General features: G+C 43.8%; 1 long non-coding RNA gene across 1 annotated transcript; it reads right to left on the bottom strand.

The window, feature by feature from the left end:
- Positions 1–5,912: 5,912 nt before the first annotated feature.
- Positions 5,913–15,207, bottom strand: LOC120389273. The gene is made up of 3 exons (XR_005590849.1): positions 14,872–15,207; positions 12,833–12,955; positions 5,913–6,032 (listed from the first exon to the last, which is right to left on the bottom strand). It is a non-coding gene; the product is annotated as an uncharacterized LOC120389273 (long non-coding RNA).
- Between the last annotated feature and the right edge of the window lie 2,488 nt (positions 15,208–17,695).

Raw genomic sequence — 17,695 nt, 5'->3', positions numbered from 1 at the left:
GAATCAATAACGCTTAAAGCTAGTCATGTGCTTTGGTAGCTTGCTGAACTGGGGGTTAAGAACAAAGCTATTTATTTTCTAAATAAATACTGTAGAAGTCAAAGACAATTCTATTTAATTACTGTTTAAGTAGAAAGTCTGGAATGTGGCTACATAAGAGCAATCGCTGGATTTTAACAAGCAACTTGTCCCTGATTCTCTGAGACATTCTCACTTTATTTATTCTGAAATTCTCACTTTATTTTCTAGGCAGAATGAGAGACAGAGCAATAAAGCTGAATTACCAATAACACACCACCACACAGAACAGGCAACGCCATCAAACCGAACCACCACTGTTTATGCTTAAACACCCTTTTCACACTCTTCTCACAGGCGAAATAGTGTTATATTTTTGCCACACTTCAACTTTCAGCCTTTTTTTACCCAAATTCTTTTCCATACTCTTGCTGTGGTGATATTTTGGGGAATGGACAATAGTTCACAAAATTAATGTCCCCAAAAATATCAATTCCCAACAGAGGTGAAAGGTTTTCCCCTTTTCATGAGAAAAAAAGGCCATTAAAACAACCGTATTCCACTAATTTTGCAAATGGATTTTGGTTAGAAAGATTAACATTTCCACTCCTGGCTAATGTATCATGTAAATTCTAATGATAATACAGCTCCCCTTCTCTCCCAAGCTGTTAAATGATTTCCTCAGGCTCTTCACAGAATACATGCTTCATTTAAATCCTCTCTCTTCTCTGTTGCAAATAATGAAAACCAGATTCATTCTGCAGATTTGTCACTTAAAATTTGTATTAAGAAAGGGAGTTATACGTTACAGCCATAAGAATTTTGAACCAGTTAGAAGCTTTGGCAGTGCTTTGTAGGTTTAGTTGTTATACTAAATAGTTTCTTATACTTTCAACCTAATTAGCCTTCCATTGTAAGAGGAGATAGACAGTGAAAACAATTCTACCATATGTGCTGGGATTAGGATGTATTTGGGCTGGAAGATGGGCGCATTGAAGGAATAACGCAGATTAATAATACAAAAGGGATTTCTACAAACCATTCTGTCACTTTGCATTTTTACAGCCTGGAGTTTTACTTAGGTTCAAAGGTACAGAAAAAACTCACAGTAGAATTCAACCAAAAGGGCTTTGTCCAGGTCATGAAGGGAACTGAATTCTGCCTGATTCCGTTCAAACCCTATAAACCATCCTAAAGTGACTTCAGATTGGTGCTCACGCTCAGTGGAACGCCTCCTAAAACATGGCAACGTTTCCCACAAACCTGGCTTTAGTCATTTTTGTGTAGGGGAATGACACAAAAATGAAGCAGCTACTTAGACAGGAATTAAAGTGTAGTGTCACAAGTGTGAAATGCCTGCAACCTGCATGGAAACTTTTTACAAATGCTATAATTAGGGCCTCAAATTAAATGTACCCCCAAATTAAAACCCATAGTCAGAGGACCCCCAAGTGCCACCATGGCTAAACAACAGACTAAAAGAAGCTCTAGAGGCAAAAAGGCAGCCTTTAAATATTGGAAGTCAAATCCTACTGAGGAAAACAGAAATGTGCATAAACTCTGGCAAGTCAAGTGTAAACATATAATTAAGTGGGCCAAAAAAGAATTTGCAGCGCAACTAGCAAAAGACACAAAAACTAACAGCAAAAACCTTTTTAAGGTACATCAGAAGCAGGAAGCCAAACAGTCAGTGGGATAACTGGATGATCGAGGTGCTAAAGGAGCACTCAAGGAAGACAAGGCCTTTGCAGAGAAGCTAAATTAATTCTATGCAACGGTCTTCACTGAAGAAGATGTGAGGGAGTTTCCCACACACGAGCCGTTCTTTTTAGGTGACAAATCTGAGGAACTGTCCCAGACTGAGGTGTCAGTAGAGGAGGTTTTGGAACAAATTGATAAATGGTAATAAGTCACCAGGACCAGATGGTATTCACCCAATCATTCTGTAGGAATTTAAATATGAAATTGAAGAACCACTAACTGTGGTATGTAACCTATCACTTAAATCATCTTCTGTAGCAGATGACTGGAAAATAGCAATTTTTAAAAAAAAAGGTTCTAGGGGGGATAATGGCAATTACAAGCCAATATGCCTAACTTCAGTACCAGGCAAATTGATTGAAACTAGAGTAAAGAACAGAATTACCAGACATATAAGTGAACATAATTTGTTGGGGAAGAGTCAACAGGGCTTTTGTAAAGAGAAATCATGCCTCATCAATCTATTAGAATTCTTTGAGGGGGTCAACAAGCATGTGGACAAGGGTGATCCAGTGGATATTGTGTACTTGGACTTTCAGAACGCCTTTGACAAGGTCCTTCACCAAAGGCTCTTACGCAAAGTAAGCTGCCATGGGATAAGAGGGAAGGTCCTCTCATGGACTGGTAACTGGTTAAAAGACAGGAAACAAAGGGTAGGAATAAATGGCCAGTTTTCAGAATGGAGAGAAGTAAATAATGCTGTCCCCCAGGGGTCTGTACTGGGACCAGTGCTGTTCAACATGGTCATAAATGATCTGAAAAAAGGGATAAACAGTGAGGTGGCAAAAATTGAAGATGATACAAAATTACTCAAGATAGTTAAGTCCAAAGCAGCCTGCGATGAGTTACAAAGGGATCTCACAAAACTGGGTGACTGGGCAACAAAATGGCAGATGAAATTCAATGCTGATAAATGCAAAGTAATGCACATTGGAAAACACAATCCCAGCTATACATACAAAATGATGAGCTCTAAATTGGCTGTTATCACTCAAGAAAGAGATCTTGGAGTCTTCATGGAAAGTTCTCTGAAAAGATCCACTCAATGTGCAGCAGCTAACAGAGTGTTGGGGACCATTAGGAAAAGGATAGATAATAACATGGAAAATATCATAATGCCACTATATAAATCAATGATACATCCACATATAGAATACTCCATTCAGTTCTGGTTGCCCCACCTCAAAAAAGATATATTAAAATTGGAAAGGAGCCACAAAAATTATTAAGGGTATGGAACATTGTCTATACAAGGAGAAATTAAAAAGACTGGGACTATTCAGCTTGGAAAAGAGAGAGGGGGGTTATGATGAAGGTCTATAAAATCATGACTGGTGTGAAGAACGTGAATAGGGAAGTGTTATTTACCCCTGCTCATAACACAAGAACTAGGGGTTACCCAATTAAATTAGTAGGCAGCAGGTTTAAGACAAACAAAAGGAAGTATTTCTTCACACAGCGCACAGTCACCCTGTGGAATTCATTGCCCGAGGATGTTGTGAAGGCCAAGACTATAACTGAGTTCAAAAAAGAACTAGAGAAGTTCATGGAGGACAGGTCCATCAATGGCTATTAGCCAGGCTGGGCAGGGGTGCAACCCGATGCTCTGGCTGCTGTAAATCTTGGAACACTAGGCAGGTCCAGAATATTGGAAGAAAGCAAATGTTGTGCTGAGGTTTTAAAAGGGTAAACAGGATGACCTGGGTAATTATAGACCTGTCAGCCTAGCACTGGTCCCGGCAAAATAATGGAAGGGCTAGTCTAGTACTCAGTTACTGCACAATTAAAGGAGAGCAATATAATTCATGTCAATTAACATAGGCTTATAGAAACTAACTTGATTTTTTATGAGATTACAAGCTTGGTTGTTAAAGGTAGTCGCTTGAATATAATATACTTAGACTTCTGTAAGGCATTTGACTTGATCCCGCACATCACTGATTAAGAAATTAGAGCAATAGAAATAAAACATGGCACACATGGCCTAGATTAAACACTGGCTCACTGGTTGGTCTCAAAATGTAACTGCAAATGGGGAATCGTCATTGAGTGGGTGAGTTTTTAGTGGGGTCCTGCAGGGACTTGGTCCTGCTCTATTGACACTTTTATCAATGACTCGGAAGAAACCATAAAATCATCACAGTCTAAAAGGCAAGAGGTGACTGGTGAATGAGGCAAAACAAGCAGTTAGGGCTGGTCTGTGGGGCAAGATGGGGCAACGAACAAGCATCATAGGATGTGCACTGTTCTCCCGCGGTCAGTGGCAGCAATCACAGCTCTTTGCCTGCCAGTGGGTCAGGATGCACTTTGTGTTACAGAGGAAGGAGCCGGGTTCAGAGGAAGAAGATGACGAGTTCAGAATCTGCCTCTATTAGAGGTACTTATCTGGCCCCCATAATATCCAAATGCCTCACAATCTTCAGTGTATTTGTGTTCACAGCACCCCCGGGAGGGAGGGAATTGCTGCTATATCCATTTGACAGATGGGGAACTAAGGTGCTGCAAACTAAGTGACTTTGCCAAGTAGTCTGGAGCAGGACAGGGAACTAAATTGAGGTTTCCCAATTACAGCCCAGCACCCTAACCACTGCACCCTCCTGCCTTTCCATCAGAAGGCTGTTCTTGTGCCATTCTCAGCCTGATTTCTGGTAGGGGATTCTGAGGCCTGAGCAGATTTGTGGAAAGGTCTGAACCTCCAGAGGTGTCTCCCAACCAAATGTCAGAAACTTACAAGGCTCCCCCATTGGTGGTGCAGGATTTACATCACAGGTTTGTGTGCTGGAATATCAGACTATTTTTTTACAACAGTTTTTAGTTCCTAAGTGAACACAGCATGTTTTATTATCTGCATTTCCCTGCTTTGATCACCCGTTCTGCATATCAGTTTTCATGTTTAGTGGTACAAAAGAATATGTAATGAATGCAAATGTCATGCCTTCAGAGATAAATGTCTAGACTTCAGAGCCTAATCCTGTCCAATCTTACACCCCAATACAATGTTTTCATATTTAATACATTCTGAGGGATTTTGCTTTTATAAATAATGGACTAATCTCATCTTCAATGCCTCGCCTTGCAGTTTAGTAGCAAAATAAAGCAATACTCTCAGAGCTTGAAGAAATCGATTTAACCAGCATTAACCACCTCCCCCAGAGAAAGGCTTTTCAGGCTGGGCAGTGGTTTCTTTCTTAAACAAAAGTGCACTGCCTGAGTGACTTACAGGTAGCTGAAGAGCAATAGCCCTTGAAGCTGCTCTGCATGGGAGGGGTGGGAGGGGAGGGCTGGGGCATGGAGAACAGAGTCCTTCTGTAAACATGTGAACTGCTGCTCATGTTGCAGTGTGGGAAACTCCACTTCCCAGTAGAACAATCCAGGAAAACAGGGTGGTTTTAACTGAGTGTTTTGTTTTGAGTGTCTCACATTGGATAGTTGCAAAACCAACTAATCAAGCCAAAGAGAAGGAGCCCCTTGCAAACGGAAGCTCTCATTTGGATCCATATCCTGATTGCCAAATCCCTGGGACAGAGTCTGTTCTCACTTATACTAGCATGAAGATTAGGGGCATGGGGTTGAAACCAAGCATGTGCATAAGCATTTTGCTGGGTCAGGACTTTTGAGAGAAATATTGTACTGACCCAGCCCCGGCAGAATATTACAACATGTTAATTTCATGATGATGAGTAAAACAAAAACCACACCAGACCCTTAATGTTCATTTTTTAACAACATTGAATCAGAACAATCTATTGCGTGGCTCTGCTATCTGTATAAAGATGTGCAAAGCTGTCCTGAATTATTACAGAATAATATGCCGTCAGCCGTATTGCAATGGATAATAATTAACAGCTCTAAATGTAATGCTGGAATCACTATCTAGGTTGCAAAAGAAATGAGGCAGAAAGTAACCTTGATTGCTCAAGACCATCTGGCTCCATATACAAGAGCTTCACATAGCCACATGGGGAGAAGGTAGAGAAGGCAGGATAGATGTTGTGGAGAGCCACCTGCAATTCCCTTAACTCCTGAGCAGAGAAATGAGTAAGAAGCAATACACTGTACCTGAAATAACTGGGAATAAAATGCGTTTGAGTGGTAAATTGGACCTGCCATGTGTCCAGCTCTTACCCTATTTAGTTCTATAGCGCAGTGGAGTGAAATGAATGTTTTGGTACCCTCTGAATGCTCCAGGAGGAGGAGGATGCTCTTAGAAAGTGTGGGCCGATGCTGCTTTGCAACCTCCTTCTCATTCTCCCCTTTTGGAAACAAACAAAATATTAGAAACAAAATTAGCAGGTGCAAAATGCCTGGAATTCCTCCATGTGCCTAAGTGCAGGAGGATGCAGCATCCTTTATGTCAAAGTCCTGTTGAATTTCATAGGGATTAAGGCTTTGATTCAGCAAGATACTTCAGTACTTGTAAAAAGAACAAGACGACTTGTGGCACCTTAGAAACTAACACATTTATTTGAGCATAAGCTTTCGTGGGCTAAACCCCACTTCATCGGATGCATGCAGTGGAAAATACAGTAGGAAGATAGATAGAATATATATATTCACAGAGAACATGAAACAGTGGGTGTTACCATACACACTATAACGAGAGTATGATCGGTACTTGTGTAAATCTGAGGATGTGAATAGCCCCATTCTGTCAAGTATCAGAGGGGTAGCCATGTTAGTCTGTATCCACAAAAACAACGAGGAGTCCGGTGGCACCTTAAAAACTAACAGATTTATTTGGGCATAAGCTTTCATGGGTAAAAAACATCACTTCTTCAGATGCGCAGAATGAAAATTACATGCATCTGAAGAAGTGGGGGTTTACCCACGAAAGCTTAAGTTAGTCTTTAAGGTGCCACCGGACTCCTTGTTGTTTTAATAGCCCCATTGACATTGGTGGGACTAACCAGTTTCTTAAAGTCAGGCATGTTCTGAAGTTACTCAAATCAGGGCCTAAAGCAGCAGGGTTCTACAGGAGCTAAATGGCTTTTTGTAGCAATGGCTTTAAACAACCTATCGAATGTAGCCGAGAATTCTAGAGAAGGTTTGGAACATTCTGTAAATAGGGGATTGCTCTGTTAAATGTCCCTGGCGGAAGGAAACATCGAGCTAGATGAAGACATTACCATGTGTCCTTAAATAAAGAGCAATGTGTAATTGTGCTGCCCCAGGAGCAGCCCAGAAAGGAGATTCTGACACCTGCTCAACAAGTGCGGGGGGGGACGGGGACCGCTCTGCATTCTCGCAAAAGCATCTTCTATTTGTCATCTGTTTTTATTTTTTTAAGGCATCACTCACTGTTCCTTTTATACCCTTCATATTCCACAGATGAGGCCTCCCATCTGGCTTCCAAATTTATGAGTCATTTCACGCAGGCCAGCTTTAAACAGCCATCCACCAAAGACACGCTGGCCAGAGAGGAAAGTCATGTTCTTGACTCATCTCACTCTGGAGTGATTAGCCCAAACCTAAAGGCTCAGCAAATACTCACACCCAGGCTTAGCTTTGCCTACGGGAGTCCTCCCATTGAGTTCAGTGGCTCCTTCAGGAACTGCGGTGCCTCCATGGCAGGTGAATAGTCTGCCAAGCTGTCACTCTGCCACCATCAATCCGCACCCACACCAGAATGAAAAACTAAAACGGAACTAATTTGTTTAAAAAGAAAAGGGTCACTTTTATCTTCTTTCATAGACTTCTTTGAATAACCGATTTTTACATTTATGAACATGTTCTAATTATGTGTTTTGTTTTTCAAAGACCATGTTTCCCTGTGCACAGGGTTTTCTTCCTAGTAAAGTCATACAAGCGAGCTAATTTGTTGTGAATACAACACTGGCGTTATTTTTGTTTCTGTGAAAGCAGGCAGAGGTTCTGCATTTCCTTCCAGCTACGACTTCCCTCTCGGTAATTTCTAATTAATGGAAGGCAGGCATCAAACTTGTGCTGCATTAAGCCCGGAAGCTCCCTGAAGTCTGCATCTTGTTGCTTTGCCCTGGGAGTTGGGGCATGTTGGAACCGAGAGGAATCCAACCAGTGGAGAGAGAACTCGCCAAAGTCGGAAGGCTGGATGCAGTACTGATTTCCAGCTGACAGCCTGGAACAAAGGCTGAAGCAAAGGGAAAGAATCCCAGTGTTCCTGCTGTAACATTTGTTATCAAGTACTGCATATCAAGGCAGCAAGGAAACAAGCTTCAGTACAATGGGCCCTGGAACGTAGCTTCTTGAGTATCTCAGGACTGACCATTTCTTAAGGAGGCTGTTGACAGAGGATTTCCTGTATTTCTCTCTCTTGCACTCCTAGATCTCACCAGTGTCATGCCCAGAGAGGCAGGAGCCTGCTGTGTCACATTTCTTTATGCTGGCCTAGTACTGATTCTACTGTTCCTCTTCTTCCCTGCACCCTGACCACAGCCCAGCCTACTCAGGGGATGGAGGGGACAATGTAATTGATCACAGCAAGAGAATACTTTTTTTTTTTAAAGAATCCCACAAGCAGAAGCAAATCTGAACTGTTTCCAGTTCAGGAAGAAAATCAGCTTCTTCCCAAGAACTTTTCTGAGCAGTTCTGCCCCAAGCAGAAGCATTGCTATGGTTGGTTTTCATGAAGACCAGTTCTACCACACCTCTCTGTGCCAGACCTGCTCGTGATGGAAAGAACCCAGGGTTCTGCTACTTCTTCCACAACCTTTCCCCCCTCGTAGCCTCCCATAGCAAGAGGATGAGGCTCCCCTGGGGCGGGGACCCAAGCAGGCCTATGCTCTGTTCCTGGCTCTTCCTCACACTCACATGATCTTGGCCACATTTTCAGAAGCACTCAGGGCTGGATTGCCATGTGCTCGGTCCCTGCACTCAGGGCCAGGTTTGCAGAAAGAACTCAGCTCCATTCAGGAACCAGAATTAAGACTAAATTCTCAGACGTGCTCAGCACCCAATGGGATGAGCTCTAGCCGTGGGCCTGAGCCAAAGCCCATTGAAAACAACAGCAGACTTCCACCGACTTCAGTGGGCTTTGGTCCTGACCCTATAATTCTCTGCTTCAGTTTCCCATCAATACCATGGGAGTAACAATACAAACCCACTTCCCAGGGGTGTTGCAAGGACATGTTAATTCATGCTTGTGAGGCACTCAGCAATTGCAGTTGTGAGCACCACAGAAAACTCTGTGCCTTTGAATAAATTGGGTTCCTGATCGACAGCAGGCAAAAATCCACTAGTGTCAAAATAATGCCAGGATCTCTTTCCCCATCTGCTCCCCAAAGGAGAGCACCTGCTGCTCTTCCACTCAGAGCAGTGATGCCTTTGGACTCCAGATGTAGACCATGACTGAGATCGGAACACCCTTGGTAAGCAGAGCTAGTCAGGAGTTTTCCAATTAAATGTTTTTTTCCATCAGAAAATGCTCATTTGTCAAAACCAAAACTGTTCATGGGAAAAGGTCGGTCTCTGCAAATTGCCCCTTTCAAAAAGAATTTGAAAAAAAAATCAAAATAGTCAAAATGCTCCATTTTGACATTTTCAGAATGAAAAAGTTCTACTTTTTGGATTGAAATGTTTTAAAATTTAACTCCAATCCTAGTAAAATAATGCAAAAATTAAAAAAAAAAGTTGAAATCAAAATGAAACATTTCAATTGGCCCAATCTGGGGGGAAAACTGGCATTTCAGTTCATAAAATTTTTCGAGATTTTGACTTTTCGCCCTAGATTCAGTACACGCAAAACTTTTGAAATCACAAAGATTCTCCCAGGATGAGAACATCGGTCCCTGTGCATCTCTAACTGTCAGTCCAGCCTCCCCTTGATTCCTCCAATACTGTTCAGCACTCATGGGGAAGACCCTGGGGGAGATTTGATCTGACCCAGTATGGCTGCTCTTATGTTCTTATGATTCATAGATTCCAAGGCTAGAAGGGACCATTGTGATCATCTTGTCTGACCCCTTGTATAACACAGACCAGAGAACTTCTGCAAAATAATTCCTGGAGCAGATCTTTTTAGAAAAACATCAAATCTTGATTTACAATTTGTCAGCAATGGAAAGGGCACCACAACCCTTGGTAAATTGTTCAAATGTACTTATGAGTTTTGTTGAATAGGAATGTGATACTCACATGCTTAAAATTAAGCATGTGCTTAAGTCAATCCCTACTCAGCAAAGCAGTTAAGCACACACTTTACTTTAAGCATGAGCTTAAGTCCTATTGAAGTCCATTGGGATTTAAGCATATGCTTAAAGATCAGTAAATCAGGGGCTTAGTTTATAAAAATATTAGCTAGTTTCAGGCACAGTTAAGCCTTTGTACACCTTGTCTGAAGTGGTTGGGGGCTTTTAGGGGACAAGTGTGAAGGGCGGTTAAAACCAGGTGTGATATTTATCGGATTCTATCTCCAATGTATAAATATTACTTATAATTTGCCGGTGTAAGTGACTGAACTTAATCATAGTAGGAAAGTCTGGTCTGTATCCACTCTAAATGTGATTTGTAATAAATTTGCTTAATAGTTGATAGTAAATTCTGGAAACAAAGTTTTGATTAATTCATTTGCCAAGCAATCCCTGTTCTTTATTTGTGGCTGATCAGTTTACACATAAACATAGTCATTGCTCCCTGGAAGTCATTAAACTGTGCTGAGTAATTTCCAAAAATGTTTATCACTTTTAAATAATTTGCAAACACATGTAAATAAGAAACAGTGTTACTCTGCATCAGTGCTGTAAAGCTGCTGCGAAAGGGCCGTAGCCTGTAAAACCTTGTGTGAGTATCCTTCATTCACGTGAGTTCTTCTTACATAGTGAGTTCTCTCTACTCAGTCACGGAGCCCCTTTGATTTCCGTCAGGCTCCTCCTGGGACTAAATGTTTGCATAATCAAGCCAGAATTATTTCTCCTCTTTCTAGTGTCAACCATCCAGCATTTCTTTGTGGGAGGAATTGCTGTTCGCTCATTGATGGGGCATGGGATTATACTGTAATTTTAGAGAGAACTGGCAACCTCTACTCCTGGCTGTCTGAGGCTCTCCTCTCCCTTAATCTTCCCCCTCAATCACTATTATAAGGGAAGGAGAAGCCCCCAAGCCACACTGGGCAGAATCTTGGAAATAACCTTTTTCATCTCAAAGATCCTGCTGAATTTTAGATAAAAAGGCAGCTTCCCTTTCAATAATGCATTTCCCCCTCAGCTCCCTTGCTATCAAAATAAGTTTTCCAGAAAAGAAAGCTCAAAAGATGACACTTCACCAAATTCAGGCTGCAGAACGGAAGCCTGGGCCTCCCGGAAGCCTGGCTGGAGAGAGTGGAATGGAAACCAATGCATGAATTTCAGCCTCTTTTTTTAATAAAAGCCCATTTCTTACTGTGTTTCGGAGGCCCCTCAGGAGAAGCCGGGGCATTGGACATTGTTTTAAACCAGGACATTAGGAAGAAGGGCCACCTCGCCTTGCTGACTCCAGCCTGAAGCTCGAATTACAGCTGAGCCTGTAGAATTCAATGTGAGGGTCTCGGAGGGAAGCTGAAAATATTCTATTGCATTGTGGGGCATGAAAGAAGGGAAGACAATTTGCATAATCCTTCCCTTTGGCGCTGCCTCTCTCTGGCTCTTGAAACCATACAAGAGAATTTGCTTGAAAGGACTTGGGCAGGCAAAGCAAACACTTGCTAGCTTCTACCACCTATTCTTATAGTAACATTTCTCTGGTAGCAACCTCCAAGCACTGGGCACGTCACAGAGGCAAAAGGAAGGTGGGGTCCCCGCCCCCAATTGAAAAAGCCAAGCAAACAAACAAAGCGTCATAATTAGGGGGCAACCTACCAGTAAAGTGATCAAGGAGCAGATTAGTCTTGAGATTGCAATGTTAGCGGTTGCAGTTTGTCTTGTTTTGCTTTTACAATAAGATAAGGGGGGTGTGTGTGTGTGTGTGTGTGTGTGTGTGTGTGTGTGTGTGTGTGTGTGTGTGTGTGTGTGTGTGTGTGTGTGTGTGTGTGTGTGTGTGTGTGTGTGTGTGTGTGTGTGTGTGTGTGTGTGTGTGTGTGATCACCGCCACCCATCCCCTTGAACCAACACCCTTACAGAGCCTATTCCCAGAACAGATACAGCACAGGCAGCTGCAGCATGAACGCCTCCCCCCCCACACTGCCACTGTCACCATGACCATCGTAGGGATGAGAATGAAGTTCAGCTCCATGGCCCAGCTGGTCCTAAACCTCGGCTGAAATTGCCAGTTGCTGCCAATAGGGTGGTGATTTGTTGGGAGGGATATCGAGGGGGAGGGTTGGAGGATGGGGTGCAGTGGGGTATTTGTTCACTGGAAATTGGAATGAGAACCCCTAAACTCATTGCACAGGTGTAGACTGTGGAAGCTCATCTATTGGCTTAATGCTGCATAGATTAAGTCAAAGGGGCTACCCCAGTTTACACCAGTTGAGGATCTGGCCCAAGGACTTCAGAGAACTAATTTTTCCCCTGTAAACTTTCTGGGAGAGGGTTTAAAAGCAATGGCCCTGCTGCCTGCTTGTTCCTGGAATCATAGGAATTAGAGAAACAGCGTCTCAGGTCACCTTGACCAGCAGCAGGGTGCTCCCCAAAGCAACGCACAATCATTTGTTTACTGGCCCTTTCCCATCATATTAGCACGTTCAAAACATCCCTAGCTAAGTGCTACTGCACTGCAACAAGCTCTGAAAGCCTGTAGTGATATGGGGGGGGCGCACAGGCTCATTTTTCCCTTGGGAATTACTGTATATGAAATGGATACAGAAAATAAACCATCGATAGCATAAATGAATTGAGATAAAGTGCTTCTCTGTAAATGGCTTAACATATTATACACGGACCTGTTGCGTTACTCAGCCCCCTCATGACTAAGTCGTTTCAGCACTGGCTGAACAAAATTAAAATTGAAGCTCTTAATGAATAAAATCCTGCCCTTGCTGCAAAAGAGAGCTTCCCTGCGTCGCCAGATTTATCTCCCCTAACGCATGCATCTTCGTGGCAAGTGCTACCAGTAATTTTTTTTATTAAGGTAAATTACTTATATGGGATTATATTTGTGTTTATACCTCTTATTTACTTAGCAACATCCTTCCCGGCTCCTCTCGCAGGACAAATAACTAGGCATCGCTGAGCCACTCGCAAGCTGCCTGCCTGGTGAGGTGACTGCGCTCTGTCCACATTGCTGGTGTCTGGAGGCAATGGATTGGAGTTTATTTCCCCAGCAAGCTTCCATGTGCAAATTATCAGTCTAGTTGGAAAACAACATCTCTGTGGCCTTGATCCAGAGCTGTCACTTCCTGACTCCCTCCCTCCACGCTACCTGTTACTACTGTAAATCTCAGGGACACTGGATATTTGATGTATTGCTACTTTGGTCACACCCTCTCCCACCCTCTATACGGGGGGGAGCCAGGAGGGCACGACAGTAGAGCCAGTCGCCTGCTCGCAGGAGCATCCCCCACACCTAGTTGCACATTCAAGGCAGCTTTATCGCCCCTTTGTATGACTAGAGTGGTATAAGGGTCCCTAGCACATGGCAGGATCTGGCCCATCGGCCCTGATCCAGCAATGCACCTCGGTATGTGATTAACTTTAAACAGAGAAATAGCCCCATTGTAAGAACCACTAGGCTCGGGAACCTAGTTTGAAGAGGTGTCTGAACCTTTGGTCACTTATCCAAACCAAACTCAAATTCTAGACCTTTCCTGGTTCTCAGTTATCACCACCTCACGGTGAAAGTCCTTTTCACAGGATTAGATTCAGCCGTTGGGTTTTATTCATTGTTAAAGGAAAGTACAGCACACCTTCCAGATACCAGTAAAAACCTCCCAAAGCTGCATTCTGACAGCCCCCGTTTCCCCTTGACAGCTTAATGAGACATTATTCTGTTTGCTCTGATGTATTCAGAGATCATTTGAAGCAGCACATTCTACTTTGCCAGGCAAATCTTGACACTTCATATCAAAACTGTTTCAGGCATTCTGCCATTCAAACAACAACAAAAGCCCCTGCAAACTCAATTTAGAAACATAAAAGGATACAACTGAAAGGACGTTTCGTTGTAGTTTTGTCTTGTTTTGTTTATAATATCGCAAGATAGTTTTCCTTTGTATTGAAACATGCAGCCGGGAAGAAAAAAAGGGAAAGTAACACGAGGTGGAAGATGTAATACTCAATCCAGAGAAGGGGAAGGTATATTTGGAGCCTGGTTTTTTAGTATCACTTGCTGGGGGCAGCTAACTCTCAGACCACTTGCATTATCCCAGCTAGTCAGCCAAATTAATCCTTTGGCAGCATTGCACGTGCCCCCATACCCCCATGGGTTTCATGCATTGTATGGGATAGTCTGTATTTGTCTGGCAGAGCAGAAGAATGTTAACAAGCCCATGCACTGAGGCAACTGAAATCCAGGGAAGACTACAGTGCAGTGGGCAGGGATTGGTGTTAATGTCTATGGAGGATTTGTGGAAATTCCCCAAAGGGCTCCCTCTCATCATATCCTATCTGTAGGATTCAAGGTTGGAACTATCTTGGGGCCCCCTGCATACATTATGCAGGACAACAGTCACAGACTCAATGGGCCCATTTCTCAGTCACCCTTCACCTCATGTAGCTCTTTGCTCTGGCACAAAGTGGCCGTGACATGCAGCCCTTCTGATTGCGTGGCGTTCTCCAGCCACATTCCTGGGAATGGCTGCACAGAAGGCAGGGCAGTGGAGAACTGGGTCTCAGATACACACAGAAGGGAAGTGGCTCACAAGCAAGTCAGAGGAAACATCCAGAAAAGAATGAAACTGTCACTTTTGTTCCCCTTGGTCTTTCCTGGCTCACTTCCCTGCCAGCAGCTGGGACAGGAAAGGAGAGGGCAGAATTTCATCCCCCTGGCTCTGGGCAGCTCCTAGCTCTCAACATTCATTTTAATGCAGCCACCTTGGCACACAGTGTAGTTGAGCCAAAGCAAAGGAGACCCAGGCAGCCCAGAGCACAACACAAGGCTGCATATCTAGCCAGTACCTTCCACCCCCCACCCATTCTCCTCTTCCTCTCTCTCCTTGGTGTTGGTGTCTGGTCCTCAGCCTCTACCTCTCTCCCCTAAGAAACTTACTGTCTAATTAAAGTTGATCGGTGAATTGCTGAGACCTCCTGGCTGCCTCAGACAGGGTTTTAACCCCTTCCTTGCCTAGCATTTTGCAGGATACATCTACCTTGTCACTCTGATCAGACAGATAGATCAGGAGACCAAGAAAGATGAGAAAGCCGAAGAGAGTGCAGAGTTCAGGGACTCAGCCATAACAGGGTTGCTCCCAGGGCCCCAGCAGTCCCATACAGACTTCCCAAAGAGAGCTCTGTTCAGTGAGGAGTGTAGCACATGCCCTAGCAGATGAAACTGAAAGTCCTGCAGGACTCATCAGGCATCAGCTGTGGCCAATGGAGCACAGCTTTGGGAGTGCTGTTAATAAGGAGCTGATTGCCCAAAGTGCTGAAGTCAGTGAGAGCTGCAGGTGCTTTGTGGCACTCCCATCACTCCCTCATTAAATGCTCTTCCATGGCTGTCTGGGGGCCCTGAGGGGTTTAATGCCTTTGGGGACGAGCTGGAGAGAGTTGCAGCTGTTGGAATGAACAGGGACTGGCTGGGGATTTGGGGAGACTTGCTGTTGCTGATTTAGCAGGCACTGTGGGTCTGGCAGGCAGGCAGACGTGTGACAGTAGGGCTTCAGCTAGCACACTACAAATAGCAGTGGGGACGTTGCATCTCCGGTGGAGACTCAGGCTAGTCACCTGAGCTCAGAGCCAGGGAGCTGGGTGGGCTTGAGGAATGTCAGCACTGCTTGGCTTGCATGCTAAGCGCCTGGGAGGCTGGCTCCCAGCTGCTGTGCAGACACACCCTGCTAGCTTAGGGCTCCAAAGTCTGGCTAACTGAGCCACCTGGCCAAATTCAGTCCTGCTGCAATGCCACCGAGGCCTGTTGTTTCCCAGGTATTTTGAGTGTGTTTGAAAATGGAGAGAAAATAAGCTTTGCCAGCCTGGCTACCAGCCTTTTATTTTCCAGTTTACCACATTCAGATAGCAGCATGCACATCCGCCAGAGGCTGCGATAGTCTCTTCTCCACAAAGGCAGAATAGGGAACTTATGTGTTTATAATCCAGCGCACAGCAAGGAGACATGTTGCTTAGATGGCATGTGCATTGAGGGAAATATTTGTGACTTGATTTCATTTCAAGAACTCTGTTGCTTCCTTCAGACGTACAGACAGCAGGAAAGGTGTGATGGATGCTGTTTTCTTTGGGAGTTTGTTTTCAGTGCTCTAGTACAATATTCATTACATGCTATTGTGCTGCATTAATGTGCAAACATATTAATTTTGTGTTTAATGGGATGCAAAAAGATATCAAAGCAAGGGTTTAACTTTTATACCTAACCCTAAACTGTCCAAACTGCAAGATGAATTGATAGTAGACAATGCAGATGATAATCATGTTTCTTTCTTGGCAAAGCATAGCTTTGACATAATGGCAGCAGCTGACAATTTGCAACTCCATAAACTGGAGGCATGATTCTAATTTATGTATGGAGCTAATGGATCATTGCTCCTGTGATAAACTGCTCATGGGAGGTAGGGTTTACCAGCAACTGGGTTTCCTTTTGCATGCTTTTTTATTTAATTTTACTTTATTTTGCAAAGTCAACACATTATTAAATCTGAGCAAACATTTGCTGGCTGAAGTTAGATCAAATTACCAAATCCATTTAAGAGATGGGATTTAATTGCTTTTGGAAACAAACTTGTATTTTAAATTAAAAACAAATATAAAGATTTTTCATTTTCTAATACAAAGAAAGATTACAAAAATGTATCATAACCAGAAATCAAATCAATAGGCTTTAGTGGGAGATGATGGATATGTTGGAGCAGCTCCTACAAACCTTTAGGGTCTATGTTATAATTGGGGCATGTGATTGCAACACATGTGAACATACCCCAGCTAGCTTTAATCTAGCTAGCATGGGGACCCACAGCAGTGAAACACAGCAGCACTGGCTTTAGTGCAGGCCATTCAGATCTGCCTGGGATCCTGGGTACGTCTGAGAGGGTCAGTTCCATGCTGCCATAGCTTCACTGCTTCTCCTGCTGCTGTCAGTCCTCCAGTTGCAGAGTAAGTCACACAAGCAGTCTCACCGGTAGCTCTCCTCTTCCTAAGCACAGTAGCCACCCTGTGGCTTATGGAGTGTCCCCCTGTATTAAGTCTCTCCCCATTCTATGGGGATTTTCCCATGAGACCCCAAGATAGCAATAACCTCCCAGCTTCCATCTCTGCAGTGCAGCGTCCCCATGTTCAGATAAGGGTGTTACTAGTTATAGCAGCTTTTCAGGGCTTTCGTTAGCTCATATTTAGAGTGCAAAGCTCCATGGAACGGGGACTGTGCCAGGGACAGCACCCAGCACAGTGGTGGTGTCTAGCAAATAATGACAATGAGGGCTGGTAATTATGAGTAATGATTAATTACAATCAATTCCTTATGAATTAACATGTGGAATGTGCTTGGAGATCCTGGAGTGGCACACACTACGCAAGTGCAAACTCTGGCTGTAATTATTACTCACTCTGCCATGCAGCAGAAGCAGGACCAAAGCCAGAAAGGCACTTCCAGCCCCTCTCCTCAAAAGGCTAAGACTGGGAGCCCAGGGAGTGCCCTTTTCTAACTCCATCGACTCCCCCGGCTCTAGGTGCCATCCTGTTCTGCCAGTGGGAATGATCCCATGCATAGTTAGCATCAGCCTCAGTCCAGCACTCAGGTCTTCTCACCTGGACCCCTGCTCCTGTGCATGCAAGATCAGGGCCCTACTTTATTTCACACTATGCTGCAGTAGCTGCCGGAGCACCAGCATTTAAAATGTCCATTTCCCACACAGCTTCTTTTCTCTTTC

This window comes from Mauremys reevesii, linkage group 23 (genome assembly GCF_016161935.1).
Source record: "Mauremys reevesii isolate NIE-2019 linkage group 23, ASM1616193v1, whole genome shotgun sequence".
NCBI lineage: Eukaryota > Metazoa > Chordata > Testudines > Geoemydidae > Mauremys > Mauremys reevesii.
Note: the sequence above shows the minus strand (reverse complement) of the source record. Positions and strands in the feature narration are given on the sequence as shown.